At 49.6% G+C, this 15,342-nt stretch overlaps 1 long non-coding RNA gene across 1 annotated transcript; it reads right to left on the bottom strand.

The window, feature by feature from the left end:
• Nucleotides 1-3,791: 3,791 nt before the first annotated feature.
• On the bottom strand, nt 3,792-12,806 carry LOC146595403 (uncharacterized). The gene is made up of 4 exons (XR_014895945.1): nt 11,440-12,806; nt 10,944-11,014; nt 8,073-8,176; nt 3,792-7,495 (listed from the first exon to the last, which is right to left on the bottom strand). It is a non-coding gene; the product is annotated as an uncharacterized LOC146595403 (long non-coding RNA).
• Between the last annotated feature and the right edge of the window lie 2,536 nt (nt 12,807-15,342).

Below are 15,342 nucleotides of genomic sequence, written 5' to 3'. Positions count from 1 at the left end.
CGCCGAGCAGGGGACGCGGCAGGTCTCCGAAGCGGCTGCAGGGCCGGGCGGAGTCCCGCGGGTCGGAACGGCCGCGGTGCCTGCGCCTACAGATGGAACAGCCACGCTCGGAGAGCCGCCGAGCTGCTCTTACTCCCTTTTGGCTGTATTTTGTCCTTCCTACTTGCAGTTTCATCCTATTCTTTTCTATAACAAATGACTTCCAAAAATACGAGTGTTTCTCCCTTTCTGTTCTGGAAGGAAAAGGTCGTTTTCGTGCAGTGACCGTATCGCGCGCCTGCGGTCACCTCTGCTGCAGAACCCACCCCCAGGCAGAGATCCTGAATGTTCCCCAAGGCCATTAACAAGTGAAATACGTTGGTGACCTGCTGTTTCATTTCAGCGTGAGCCATTCTCACCYCTCCGAAATGGGAAAACACTTGTCCAGAAAAGGAGTTCCCCGAGGCAGCGGATTCCCTTTCGGGGCAGGAGGGCGTGGAGAAGGTGTGGGAAACCTCCCCACCTTTACCGCGAAACTCCACAGAGCTCGTTCACAAGCAGAGCGATGGCGACGCTGTGAGCGCAGCTGCAGGTTCATGGCAGCGGGGGCAAACAGACCCAGTGCAGACAGCCTGACTGTGCTCAGGACGGAGAGCTTCACCCCCTAGCAGAGAGGTGAGAGACGGCCCCTCTGCTGGAGGCGGGTTTCTTACCCCTTCTCCCTAGCATTGTCTGGAAACCGCCACCGCCTTCCATCAGCACACGCATTATCMCATTATCACCACAGAATCTTGCACCGGGCCTTTGTTGTTTCTTGCCCGCAAGCTATCACCGTCTGGAGAGGGGCGGCTGAAGGAGCAGGCGGCTACTGGGAACCAAACACCCAGAGGATTAGTCAGGCTGCGGTAATACAGGGGGATTTTTCAGGAAAGCTCCACGTTAGCTTCAGGTAGTTCACTGGACTCTAGCGTTCAGAGCCGTGATTTCAAGACGAGACATGGTGACTGGCAAAATCTGTGGGTGTTTTCTGTGGTCCTTTTCCAGTGTGGAAACTCCTTGCTCGTCTGGAGCAACATCCCCACGGGGTGTGATCAGGACACAGCTGGGCTCTCCATGCCTGCCCAGCAAACACAGCCACATCTTCAGCATCTGTTTTTCCACTCTCAATATTTTTTGTAAGAGAACTGGGAGTTATTTGCAGGGAGGGTCCCGGCCTATCTCCCACTCAAGTGAAACAGAGGAACCCGTAGCTGAAATACTGCCAAAAGGATACCTGCCGGCGCGGGCAAGAAATTCCCCTCAAGCAGGCAGTGGGGAAGTGAACGCTGATGCTGAACTGGCGGCAGTGGCGTCTCTCTGACAAGGATCAGGCTTCAGCCAAGGAGGCAGCTGCAGCTCAGGTGTTTTCAGGCAGGGAAGTGCGAGCCTCTCACGCCTGGCCCAGTATTTCCAAGCCTGACCCATTCTCTAAGGATTAAGGTGCCCCGTTATGAGGGACCTTTGGAGGGGCCATTCAAACTCTCTGGTAACAAGAGGGGGGGTTGCAGGAGGTGAGGAAGAATTTCTSCTTATGCAATGGCTTTCACCCCCATAGGAAACACTGACCACAGTTCCACCTGCTCCAAAATTGGTTTTCACTTTGCATTTCAATTTGTCCCACTACATTGCAGACAAATAACAAAACATACTTTGAAGGGCAAAACAATACTGTGCTATGCCTCAATTTCAGCACCTGGCATCATTTGACCTCTGGAGTCATTGGCCCAAACTTGGCTTAGTTTGTTTTGGGGGAGCTCCCACCACTGGAGGAGGACCACATTCTGTTGAGTGCTGGGGAGCCAGGRCCTCAGGGAGTCCATACGCAAAGGACAAGGCTCTCTGCAGTCCAGGCATGAGTCAAGAAGCAACACCTGGGCACAAGCAGACGATGGAGCAGGAGGGAGCCATGAGGCCCTGCTAGCAGGCAAACAACAGAGCAGCTACAGTGAAGGTTTCTGCAGATGTCCTGGCAAAGAAGAGCTTAAAGGAGGTRATGAGGTGGCTTTGCAAATGCTCAGAGGCTGTTTCTCCCAGGCATGAGGAACAGAGCAGGAGAGAGCATGAAGGGGCTTGTTGGAATGGGCAATGGAGTCTGCCTTTGTTGCATGAGAGATGATGGGTGGAGGGGAGGAGGATAATAAAGGGCTTGGAAAGRGGAGAGGAGCAGTCTACAACTGGGGCAGAGAGAAGAGGGAGCCAGGGAGGAGTGTGGGGAGGAATGATGTGGTCTGAGCCATTGGCCAACACAACAGTTTTTGCAGCAGCCTTCTGTATATAAACCAGCAGATGAAGAAAACCTTCGCAAGGCGTGGATATTGTTGGGTGGTAGGAACATATGGAGAGATCCAAACTGAGTCCTCAAATCACTAGTGCAAAATAGAAGATGCCTGTTTTACCTTCAAACCAATGTCCCCAAAATCATCTCTCCCYTGGCATTCCAGCTGGACTCCTGGGCCTCTGAAGGCCCATATGCCTGCTTAGTATCTCCTAGGGACAAGCCTTGCTGCTCACACCATCTTTGGAGGCTCCTTCTGCTCTGTGAAGTGAAAAAAAATTCCCAAATTGACAAGGATCCAGAAGTTCCTCAGGGGGAAAGGAGGGGGGAGGAAATCAGCTATGTGATGGCTCTGGGGCTGTGTTCATATGTTCAATAAATTATGAAAACTAGCTCTTTGGGCTGGTTCATTGACTGGCAGGAATTAGAGAGCTAAGTCACTGCAGGGATGGTAATTAGCCGCTGTGCAAGTGTTTTTGTAGAATCAAGTTTCCAGCGTGAGAGGAAGAGGAAAGCGTTTGTAAAGCAAGCTATCCCCCCAGCTGCAGGAGCTGGGCGGACAGGGCTCGCAGGGCAAGAGCTGTAGCTCCAACGCTTCTGAGAACAGGGACTTTATCTCAAACAGGCAAGGCTCAGGTCTCCTCTTCAGAGCAGACACCCCCAAATTCTTCCTCATTTGGTTCCTCCACCTGCCTGGGAGCTGTGCCTTGCCCATCAGTGCTCAGTGCTTGTGGCCGTGGGGGGGAGCTGGGAATGCTCTGGGGGAGGAGATGAAGGCATTGCAGGGGCACAGGGAATGCAAGACATCCAGTCATAAGAAATCAAAGTTCATTAGTTCCACTGCACACAGAACGACTTGCTAAAAGAGGTTTCAAGCTGAGAGCGTCCCTTTAAGCTGTGTCTCTGGGACCCTTTGAATTGGTTAATTAGAGGCAAAGTTCTTCTGTGCTGCAGGAGGAAGGGTATGTGCTGAAGAGCACAGCTACCGTCGGTTTGCTAAGGAGATGATTTATTGTGGCTGTCTGAGAAAGCTCTGTGTACACAACTCCACACGCTCACCTGCACCCACGCCACCCACCTCAAGCCCACTGCACCCAAGTTCTGTTCCCAGCTGGGGAACTGTCAGCAGTGGAGGTGGAAATACTGTATTAGGGCACCCAGTGCAGACCCCTGCCAAGGAGCAATTTCTCCCTTCGGGGTATTTGTATAGCAGGACTCAGTTTATGTCTAAATATCCCCACAATAGTTTCCACAACTCCCCTGGGCAGACTTCCTAATTCCTTCTACTTTTCAGCCTAAATATAATCTTTGAATCAATCAAGTAGCTTCATCTCTGCCTCTCTCTTCTCCCACTCCAGAAGACCCCTCCTTCTATAATTCAAGTGTTAAGGCTTGCCTACACTTGAAAGTTAGTTCTGGATTAAGATAGGGAATAAATCTCTAACACAGTAATCAGTTCCTGAATAGTTCTGGATAACATTTATTTAGAAGTGTCCATTTCTGAATAACTTGCACAGTTATTCAGTCCTTGCAAAGTGCACAGGCAGGCTGATATCTTCCCTTCTGTTAGCAATAGGATCAGGTAAAACATGATTTGTACAAAGTGCGTCTGTATTTTCCAACTACTCTCTCTCAGTTAGTCTAAAAGCAGGTAATAATCTTTCCCTTCAGTTTGCCTCACTTACATCCTCATGCTGTCACAGCTAAAAGGTTACTACAAAGAGATCTAGGAATTCCCCAAATATTTGGATTTCAGGAGGTTATTTCATAGATAAGGAATGCACTATTCTCCCTTGGTGGGTCTCTTACACATCTCTTCTCCATCTGGACAACAGAGAAGGGGTCTTTCTCAGCAGGCTGTAGTTCCACCAGGCAATTGCAGAGGGAAAGGTGCCACATGGAAGTGGTGTGTTTCCACAAAACCGTATCTAGGCGGCAATGCTGCAGTGCATCACTTCCCTGTCCTTGTGACATGCCACCGGGAACAGGTAGCCGTTTCCGGATGCTTACAGACCTTACTGCTTCCCACGCTACAGGTCTGCGCTTGGAGTACCCTAATTATTACATGCATGGGCAGATCTGGGTAGTGCTATGGGTGTACCTGCATTTAAGTTATTTAGGTTAACTGCAAATTGCATGGGATGGTTGCCTGGGGATCTGGGCAAACTATTCAAAGCAAAAGAAAGCGTCTGATGAATTAGCCAATATTTTTGTTTGTGATGATCCTCCAAAAAAAGAAACAAAACCTCCCGTTCTTACCAGTGTGTTTGTTACTCAGAATTACACCATGAATTATTTATGACTAAATACACTGCAGCCAGTGGGTTTCTCATGTCCTGCTTTTATTTTAATCTTTGAGCTCTGGCTAGTCTTAATTTTGTTTGTGCTAGGGGTTGGTTTCAGTCTCCCAGGTCCATGGGGAGATTTCAACTATGATGTAACTATGCAGGCACTATTTTTTTTYCAATCCTTTAAAGGTTTTTGCAAGCAAAAGTTTGCAGATTGACACAGAAAAAAAAATCAGGTAAGCTGCTACCACTAAAAGGAATTCACAGATTTCTGATGAACAAATGGGCACTTTTTCTGCACTATTCCCTTAGCTCCAGTTTCTCCAAGGCAAAACAAAGTGGTAATGTCAGAGATAGACGGTATTAGATGGCATAGCCATTGCCACATGACACATTGACGTATCTCACATTAAATGCCATAGGCTTTGAGCATACTCTCCCCATACAGACTTTTTGTTACCCTTTTAAGCCGAAATGCAATGCTACAAAATGAAATAATTGTATTGCAAGGTTGATTCCACTGCAGGAGTCAGAGATGAGAAAAAGGAGGAAAAAAAAAAAAGAAAAAAAAAAGCATCGTCTAACTGAAAAACAGATGGTTAGACGTGACTGCAAGGTAACCAAAGGCAGCACTACAGAGTGAAGTTTCAGCTTTCAAGTCTTGTGCTCCCAAGATCTGCATGCCATTTCTTGGATGTGGTTTGCCCTSAGGGCAATCTTAACAGCTGTGAAGTTTCAGCAGATGAACAGTGTAGTTTTCAATAAATTTCATGAAGCAAACGAAAGAATTTTAACTCATTCATGATAGCCCGCTTTTGGTCTGAAGGCTCTTCCTGACTTGACTCCATTCATGTCATGAGTGTTTCCCATTTGAACCCCGGGGCTTGATTTTTGGAGCACATCTGAGCTATCAACTAGGTCTGCTCTGGGTTTCTGAAGAGTCCTTTCCTATCAGATGAGGGTTCTTTCAGCCACATTCATGGATCCTGAGAGGTATAAGTACACTTGGCTGCATGGTTCCTCCACATTCCTGTTCTACCTAAACCTGCACTGGTAGCTATCTTCTGGAGGAAGGTACCAAATGTGAGAGCTAGATTCATTTCTCCTGGAACCTGGTTTGGCCTTTTGCCTGCCAGCTGCTATCCAGCCACCTGCTAACGCAGGCTGCATGGATAGCTCTTGAGTCAAGAAAAGGAGGAGCTACTCAATGATTAACTGTTTATTCATGAACACCAAACCTTGGAGGAGGGATTTGCCCTCATCACCTTCTGGGGAAAGACAGGGCAGTAGGGTGAGCAGTTCCCCAAATTTCTTCTTCCACAGCAACAACCACATCTCAGAAGAGCAGCCACTCTTTTTATTCACAAATCCAGCCATGGAGCTTGCATACTTGCATGTTTTGATGCCAGCTAAGGACTACTGTCATTAGCTGTAACTTAAAGAAGGGCTTGCATGTCCTGAAGTTCCTCACGTAGTCCTATTCAAGCAATTATTTCTTCAAAAATGTCTCCATTATAAACTCRTCAGGACTACAGTGCAAATACTGTGAGCTCTGTGAATTCACCTACTAAATGCAAAACAAGATGGCCAACTGGAGCATAGAGTTTTTGTTTTTATTTTCCTCATAGCAGCAGATTCCTTTTGTAAGCAGTGATGATTAAAAAGCCAGTGCAGGTTTGCCTGGTCTGTACCTGAGTGATCTGAGCAACAAGGTGCTGCATCTCGCTGCCTCTTCTCCCCTGGATGGGATCTGTCGGGCTGTTTCATGGGGTCTCAAGCAGCGAGCTCCTATCCCCTTGCAAGAGAGTATAGTGCTGAGCAGGCCCTGGAGGGCTCTCGCACCTTGAGAGGGCTCCCTGTTTTACCTGCACTGTCCCGTTGATGGGCTTAGGGCTTGGCATTTCCTTCTCATCCAAATATCTACCCGGAGGCCATTTCCCTCCATTCTTCYGCAGCTGCTCCCTGGCTGGTCTCATTTCCCTCCTCTCTGTTGCAGACRCACAGCACACATCTCCGGAGAGCTGCTCTCGGCGGTTTTCCCGAGCAGAGCTCTGCGTGGGGGCTTACAGCTCAGAGGAGTCTGTAGTAAAAAAAGCAAATAATGAAGCGAGGATGGAATTTTGTGTAGGGCAGAGGCATCTGTGACCTTTCATGAAGCTGTTAGCACCAACTCACATGAACAGCTACTGCTTTGAACTACAATATTGCAGCCCRTAACAGGCTACCTCCCTGCAATCTCCCCTTCTCAAGCAAGATATAGCCTGTATGGCAGCCTGAAAGATGTTGTGAGATAGTCCAGCCTCTACACAAACAGTTTACAGCCACCTCTGATTCAGGTCCTTTGTCTCAGAGCTCTCCAAAATGTGTAATGAGTTTTAGTGACTGCATTGCTGTCCTCTGCCCTCCTGACGCTGTCCAACCCATCAGCTTCCAACAGCCTGTTCTCAGTTGGCAATTAAATAATGKAGTCCATCTTTTCTTTCTTCTGTAGAAGAAGTTAGTGGTGTCTCCTCTTCCCACAGAGGGTTAATAGCCCCTACAGATGCATAGGAAAGTCTGGCTGAGTGCACCCTGGCTTGTCATGATTTTTGCTGAAACACTCTTCTTTTAGCTGCAGCCTCCACCATAGAGAGTACTGAACTCAGCGCACAGGCCATCCATGCGCTCCTCCATAGGAACACTGTACACTTGTCTGGGCTTTGCAAAACTGGTGYTGAGCGAACACCACAGCTCTCTGTAAAGACCAGAGACTGTGTACATACTGCTGGATTCATTCTCAACCTTGTGCAAGCTCTTGTGGTGTTTCTCGTAGACTGTTCTTTGGAGTCTTCAGTTTTGTCTCTGGGTGCTTCTCTGGATCTGAGGCTTTTATGTGTAGAGTTTGTGATAGTGCAGTCCCAGAGTACAACAATTGCTGGCCAAGAGAAAGTTAAAAAATGCCTTGGGACTAGAGCTCTGCTAGAATCTGGCAGCCAATTTATTGCAGAGACATTTGCCACTATATTTTGTCACATATTTTGGTTATGCAATGTGGTCACAGACACTTCCTTCCCTACAGTGTCTAAGAGTAGCATGAGGTCCAAATTGCAGGGTATTTTATTTCTGCTACATAAACTAATGATTCTGAGAGTCGCTTTACATCCCCATGGGAGCCAAGACATCACTCWCACCAACCAAAGCCCACACCTCCATGCCCTCCCTCCCCAGTTATCTCCCCCAACAGGGTTTGGATTTTGCCTGCTCTCCTGTCATTCTTCCTTCTCAGCTCACATTCTTACTGCTTTCACATGTGTTCATTCAGTCAGAGCCCACAGCACAGCTCCGATGCAGGATGGATGCCTATTTCCATTCATCTAGCATCAGCCAACCCAACTGCTCTCTGGTCCTACAGATGTGGAGAGTACACTGGAGAGCAGCAGGCCCCTGGCCAGTGATGGCCCTGGCTCGCTGAGCTGGCCTGTACATCCCAGGGACTGACACCGTCCACTTACCAAGGGCCCAAGCACACTCTGGGATGATGTCTGTGCAATGCAGAGGGAGAGGAGGGTCTCAGCAGCAGCAAGGCTGTGCAGCAAGGCATAGGGGGGAGTCATACCTGTTTCAAGGAGGAAAGCTCAGCAGTGTTTGCAGAGGAGGGGGAAGAGGAAGGGGGATGAGGAGTTTGGTTGTTCTGAGCTGAAACATGCATGAGGAAAGCCTCAGCCCACACCCTGAATTCCACAGCTGAGCTCCGGGGACAGGGGGAGGGAGAGAGGACAGGATGGGACATTTCCAGCAGACCCACGACTTGTTCATAAAAGCCTTGTCTCACTAGCACTGCCTGCCTCCCTCCCCCATTGCCTTCATATCTCGCAATGGATTTTATTAACACAATCCCCCTCAGGCTAGAGGGAATAATATCCCAGGAGACATTCCAATCTCAGCTCCGCTTTGGAGGGGATCAGAGAGAGGCAAGGGTGGGGGGCGTTTCACTGGGACGCTCTGTTTGCGGAAATCTGGCAGGTTGAGAGCACTGCAAGACGGCACTAGCAACCTCCTTATCAGACACTGGGCCACAGGCTGGAGTCAAGTCTCTGCTCTTCTCTCACACTTTCATTCTTTATCTCCCAAAGCCCAGTTATTTCTGCTGTCCAAACTGCTGTCTGAAAGATCTTACTTAAGCTTTACGGCTGCTCAGAAAGGCTCTGCCACTAGGCGTATTGCAGGGAACAAAAGTCCGGAGGGGAGATTTGCCCTTTTGCCGAGGTGAGGAACATGGTTGCTTGCAATAYGCAACCAGGTCCACACTGCCATGGGGGACTCAGCCCGGGGTCAGGGCTCTTCTTGGTGTACAAACAAGGCCTCCACCACCCGCCTTGCACCGCARTCGTTCTCTGCACAAGTCGGGGCCGACTTGTCCTGCCAGAAATGGGAGCTGGCTCCCAGGCGTCTGGCTCCTGAGGTGAGCTGTGTTGTGCACTGAGCTTACGCCAGGAAAATGCCAGCAGATGAAACTCCATCTCAGGCCAAGAGACATGAAGATGGATGTGTTTTCCTTGCCTAGCTTATCTGGTGAGTGCTCCTCACTGGAGCCCTGCACTGTTTGTGTGCGCTCCGCTCCTGGCACGGAGGTAGGAACTGATTAGACAACAAACACTGCAGCCCTCCTCTCCCCAAGCCTGGAGCCTGCCCTGCCCTGCGGAGACCACGGCTGAAGAGGGAGCTGCTTGCTCAGGGGCAAATCCCAGCACTGGATGCAGCTGCAGCAGGGCTGCAGGGGAAGGGTTGCATTACCTTGCAGCCGCTCCAGCATCAGATGAGCAGCAGTGCCTGCCACACAGGGGGGTTAATGGGGACAAGTTGACCTGCTCCTGCACAGAGCACTCCTGGGCTGAACCCCTGCCGTGAAGAAGTGGCTTTGGCAGTGCCTGGAGCCACAGCCACACAAAAGCTGCATGCCCAGGGCTGCATAAGGACCCGCGAGGCATGGCACCCTGGCCCTCCTCCACTCCCAGGGCAGCTGTGCATCTTGTAACAGTGCTGCTACACCTCACTGGTACCAAGGCTGGAGGAGATGGTGATGCCACGAGGGCAGCTCATCCCTGCCTGCCCTTCCATTAGTCGCCTGCCAGCTCCACATTCRGCCCAGGGCTCCGAATCTGCCCCTTCATTAAGCCGTGGCAGCATACAGGGAAGATTCCAGCCTCTTCCATCTCTGCATCACCAGATTCTTCCCAGAATTAAGAGTTAAGGCAGTTTTTTTTCAAGATGAAACCAAATAAATGCAAAATAAATAAATGTGAATCAAGCAAAACTTTCCATAAATTCATACCCAGGCTGTTATATCAACCTAGTTTAAAAGCCTGGAAAAAGAAATCAAAGCATTTAATTTTGGCATTTTCAAGGTATAATGTCTGGATTCAGAACAGCCTGCATAATTTAAGCCATTTTCATTTAAAAGTTCTTTAAAAGCTAAAAAAAAAAAAAAGCTTTCAAGCAAAGTATTTTGCTGACCAACATATTTTTCTATTTATTACTTTACATGCTAGTTTACTTTTCAGATTGCCAGGATATATAGGAAAAAATCCTTGTGGACCAGCTCCCAACAAGGTTCTAGTGTGAGTAGATCAGGATATTACTTGCACACTTCTGCTCACAACAGGTCTCTGAGACACCACAGTGGCTACTTTCTTCCTTGTGCTGTCCCAGTCTGGGCCAAACACCCGGCACAGTGACTTTACGTGTGTTGGGGAAAGACATGCACTTCCCATTACTGAGCTGAGACACAGGAAAGTGCCTTTTGCAGAATCACAGTGAGTTAAACCTTAGCAGGGTTGTACAAAACTAAATTAAACTCAGTTGAAAGTAAAGATAAAAAAAACATGTACTGGAAACACTCCTATTTCTCACCATGTTGGTAGAAGGCAGAATCTTTAATTATGTCATTAATGGGACAAATGGCTCTGGGAACCTAGGAGCCCAGACCACAGCACCCTGCTATGACATGTGATATTAACCCAGAAAGACGGACATGCAGCCTTTCTGCCACTCCAATACTTTGGGAATGGCTGATCAGCCAGCACAGTGTGAGGTGCCAAAGGCCCTAATCCAAATTTCCACTAACTCCAAGTTCTCTCCAAGCACATGCCTGTGCTTTGGGCTGCCAGCTGAGGAGAACCAGGTAACTCAAGGTCTGTTCAAGTGGGAAGTACCCCAGAGCCCTAGTGTCTATCCAGACAGTTCACCACATGTGACCCTCAGCACTATGTATTCCTCTTGTCTCCGGTACAAACACCCACTTTGGCTGCCCAGGGGAAAACAAGATGCTAGGACCAAAGAAAAGTGGAATCTCAGAAAGTGAGAGGATGAGAAGAGAGATTTACCTGGTGCGGATGCATTCCCATGTTACCCACTGAGCACTGATGCTGGAGAGACCAATTCATGAGGCTGTCACCTGCATAGAGAACAGCAAAGACATCAGAGAGCAGAAATCAAAAGGGGTTTTCTGTCCTGGGGCTTTGGCTCCCGGGCCCTCCTCCAGCTGCTCAGAGAACTGCCCAGGAGGTGCAAGGCTCCACGCTAACTTTGCAGGGAAAAAGAGTGAGCCTGGAGCCACAGCGAATAAAGCTGTGAAAATCACACCAGGGAGGTGGCAGGAAACAAAGGATTTTCGACAGACAGCCTTTATCCATTTACATTCAGTTTGTTATCTCTCACCTCCCCCTCTTCCCCTTCACTCCCACCAGCGACCTCGTCTCCCACCCCCTCTTAGTCCCACCTGCCACAGTGGTGCCTTACAGCAGCTTCAAGCTGAAATTGCTCCACTGACCRAAACAGTTATTCCACCTCTTTGCTCCCCGTAGCAGTGAAGAATCTCACCTGCTGTTTCCTACCTKCCTCTTGCACAGTTACCTTCCACCTAACACCTATTTGGAAGGGGGGCTGCTGAGAGGAGTCTGCCCTGGTCGCTGGTGCCTACCATGACTCACAGCACGATGCTGAAAAGGAGACACAGTTGAGCTGACACTGAAGGAATGAAAGGCTCTGGGATAATGTCCAAAAGCTAGAACTCAACAAATCATGCCTCAAACTTAGCTAAATGGGGAGTATGTTGGGGAAGGTGAGCAAGGGAGGTGGGTCATGCCTGGAAGGGAATCCCCCAGCCATGCACAGTTTCCCTGAGACCGCAGCGCTCACAGTGCATGCGACACATCAGGTTTGAAGGCAAGCTTCTCTGTGTGCCCCACTCCCCTTGGCCCCAGCAATCTTCTCAAAACCTAGGAATTAGAGAAACTAAGTGCTAAACCATATTSAGACATCAATCATTTTGGTGTGAAATAGAAGGTTGAAATTCACCCCTTTTTAGTCCTTCCTCCACTTCAGCTGAAGACAAGGGAGATCAGAACATCTGCAGGACACAAGAGCAGGTATGCCCCCCTCCAGCCTGCTCCCAGTGTTGCCAGCTGCCTTTCCCTGACCTTGCAAGGGTCCCCACCATCCTCCTCCTTGCTGAGTTGTTCTTGCTGGGGGACAGCACCTGATCTTAGCCCCAAATGACCATCCACAACTAATGATACAAAGGAATGAAACTTGAGAGTCCAGCTGAACATGCTGCCCTGCAAATGGGTGCATTTAATCATCTGGATATTATACTTCAGTCTTTGCTGTTTCAAAAAACATTCTCAAACTCTCATAAACAACAGCCTTACTCCTAATGTTTTGTACCCTATTGAAACTTTACTGAATCATGTTGTAGAAAATGGCTGTTAAAAGATCCCGGGGACCCAAAGTGATGACTTGCTGTGCTTTTGCATTCACATCTGTACAGAGCCTGGAGAGGATGCAACTCAGTGTGGCAAAGATGTGTCCTCCTCGGCTTTGACTAGCATGTACATTCCTGTGYCCAAACCACCACATCACTCCAGTTCCTCTGCCTAGGCATTCATGAGCACCCTCCTTACTGTAAAGACTCAAGGGAATGGAAAAAGAGCTAATACTTGTGGCCAGAGGGACTTGGAAAAACCCATGACCACTCCACAAATTGCTAGGACTGGAAGGCAGTGAAGCAGTTGCTGATCAAGGAGACCCATGCATGAGGATGCTGTATCAGTGACATCAGCGACAGCCAGGATTTCTCCCGATCATGAAGTTTCCACGTTGGGCTCCAGTTCAGCAGAGGCTGCTGGAAAGCAAGCAGAGAGCTCCTGTGCAGAGAGGTGCCAGGCTGTCCACACCCCAGGGCTGGGGTGTCAGCCCCTGAGCTCAACTGCAAGCAGCCTCTTTAAATTCAGCAAGCTGCAAAGGGAGGGAGGGAGGATGCCCAGACAATGGCTGAGAGGGCTCCCAGTAGATGACCATAAGCAAAAAGGACTTCTGCTTCAGGTCCTCTGCAGAAGGTGAGCATCCAAGCCCCTAGCCGACCAAAGGACTATTGCTGCTGTTAAATTGTACTCACTCTGCTGGGAAATATTTGTAATTTCAAATATACCATCCACTTTCTTTTGTGTTACATGTCTTGGCAGAAGTCAGCAGTTCTCATGCACCGTCCCATCTCTGTGAGTACTGTGTTTCCAGAACATCCCCCTCAAAACTCTCCCTTTCTTAAGAGCCAAACTGCCTGTTGCTGCTTCACAGCCTGCTCCCACGCCTCTCCCCTTTTCCCCAGGGCACCAGCAGATGCCACTGGCATGGGCTGGAAGGCACTGAGCTTGCAGAGACACCAGCTATTCAAAGGAAAGACACTAAAGAGAGACAGAAASGCAGGAAAACTTTCCTTGCTGGGACCCAGCTGCCTGGCTCAGAGCAAGGCAAGAAAGGAGGAACTGCTCTGCATTCACAGAGCACAGCCAGAATAGCGAGAGAACTGTAAATTCACAGCGTAAAGTCTGAGCCCTGTGAAAACTGTCTCCTTGCTTCTTCCCATTTGGCTTCTCTTACAAGAAAAGCCTCAGGGATACTCCAAACACACCGCTCTACTGTGGGCATGATGCCTGTCAGTGCTAGTGCTCATGGCTGGCCAGGACTTGGAGTGGCAGATGGTGGAGCGGTGCYGGGCCAGGGTGCTTAGAGCAGCAGCTATAGCAGTGCCCACATCCAACACGTTTGCCGTGCTGTTGACTGGGCCAGGTCAGGACAGCGTTCCTGATTCCCGCAGTAGCTAATGCTGTGTGACTGACGGGCAGTTTTTCTCTTTTCTGCCTCAGCTTCCCCTGTTGAATGCACATTCCCACTAACTAAGCACCGAAGCACCATCCAAGCATGACCACGAGCAGGCTCATTCTTCTTGCATCTGTTTAACATACTAAGAATTTACATCCTAAATATGGTTCCTATAAAACGAAACACAAACAATCGATCACAGACAAATAAATTAGTAATACAATCCGGGATGTCAGGAAGCCTTACCCACTCCCTGCATACCAACCCGGGCAGCTGGAGATCAAAGTTTTTGTGTTTGCATACATTTCTTGAAACAATTTGTGGTTAAACTCAGGCCACTGAGGGGATGCTGACACAGTCCAGGGCCTCTGCCATAGAAATAGGCACCAAGAAAACAGAGCTGTGCATTGCCTGCATCCATCTCCAGGCTGAGTGAATGGAGACTTTGGCATCTCCAGAATCAGAGGTGCACCTCTCCTTCCCCTAAATCAGCACCCTGCACAGCGAGGGCTAGGAGCACACGGGTGGCTTCAGAAGAGCCTTTCACAGGCAGAGTGGCCAAGCAAACACATTTCCTGCTCTAAACCCAGAGATCAGATATTCCCTATGGGGACCCAGAGGGCTAGACAGTCAGCAAGGATCTAAGAGGACTGTTTTTTGTCCCTGGTAGTCCTAGGCAGGAGAGCTGGACAACACCTTTTTTGTCCTCCTGTCCACTCCCCATGCCTCCAGGGCCAGTCCTTTTTTGAACTCTGTCAGACAGTAGCAAAGGGTGAACTTGAGTGATGGCAGTGGGAGTGATAGAGATGTCTGAATCATTACCTCTAACCTGCTTTGAGGCAGCTCCAAGAACTTTCAAGGTCCCACAAAACAAGGGAGAAAGATAGCAGTGAATGTTTGGGGATTTCAGTAACACCTTTCAAAGAGTCTCTCCCAAACCTGCCCCAAAGCAGTACTAATTGCCTCTTTTAAAACTATCCCAGTACAGAGAAAAACCAGCTACAGGACTGGGAGCATTTACACTGTGTGCRGATGACTCCAGCAAGGTGTTCCCTTCCTTGCAAATGTAAAAGCCAGCGGGCAAGGTAGCTTATGAGCCCATGGGAGCCGTGCATAACTCTATACCACCCTCAAGCACATCCTCCAGGGCTGCAGCACGCTCACAAAGTGCCCAGCCAGCTGTGCACACACAAGGAAGGGCGGTGAACAGCAGAGAAGACAAATAGGGGCACATAAACAAGTGACATAACTAAGTGACACACAGACTTGCAGCAGGAGATAAAAGGCCCGCGTAATCCCAAAGAGCAAATCGACCCACTGGGTGATGGAGACAAGGAAAAGGTATTGGAACCCCCTCTGAGGACTGCTCCGTGGCAGCAAGCACTAGACAACGCAGGGGCAGCGTGGGGCCAGGCTGCGCGGRGGCCACTGGCCCACCAGCGCCGGGTCGGCTACCGAGACCTCGTCCTGCCGCCGGCTCGGCCGGCGAGCCTTTGTGCCAAAGCGGGGCCGGCCGCTCCGGCCTCGTGCCAAAGCTGGACGGGCCGCCGAGGCCTCGTGCTGAGGCCGGGGCAGGCACAGAGGCCTGGGGGCACGGGCCGCCCCGACCGGGAAGGCGGCAGC

Source organism: Rhea americana, unplaced genomic scaffold, assembly GCF_003343005.1.
Source record: "Rhea americana isolate MKP2758 unplaced genomic scaffold, rheAme1 scaffold_227, whole genome shotgun sequence".
NCBI classification, from domain to species: domain Eukaryota; kingdom Metazoa; phylum Chordata; class Aves; order Rheiformes; family Rheidae; genus Rhea; species Rhea americana.
The sequence above is the reverse complement of the archived record's forward strand: the minus strand, read 5'-3'. Positions and strand labels throughout refer to the sequence as shown.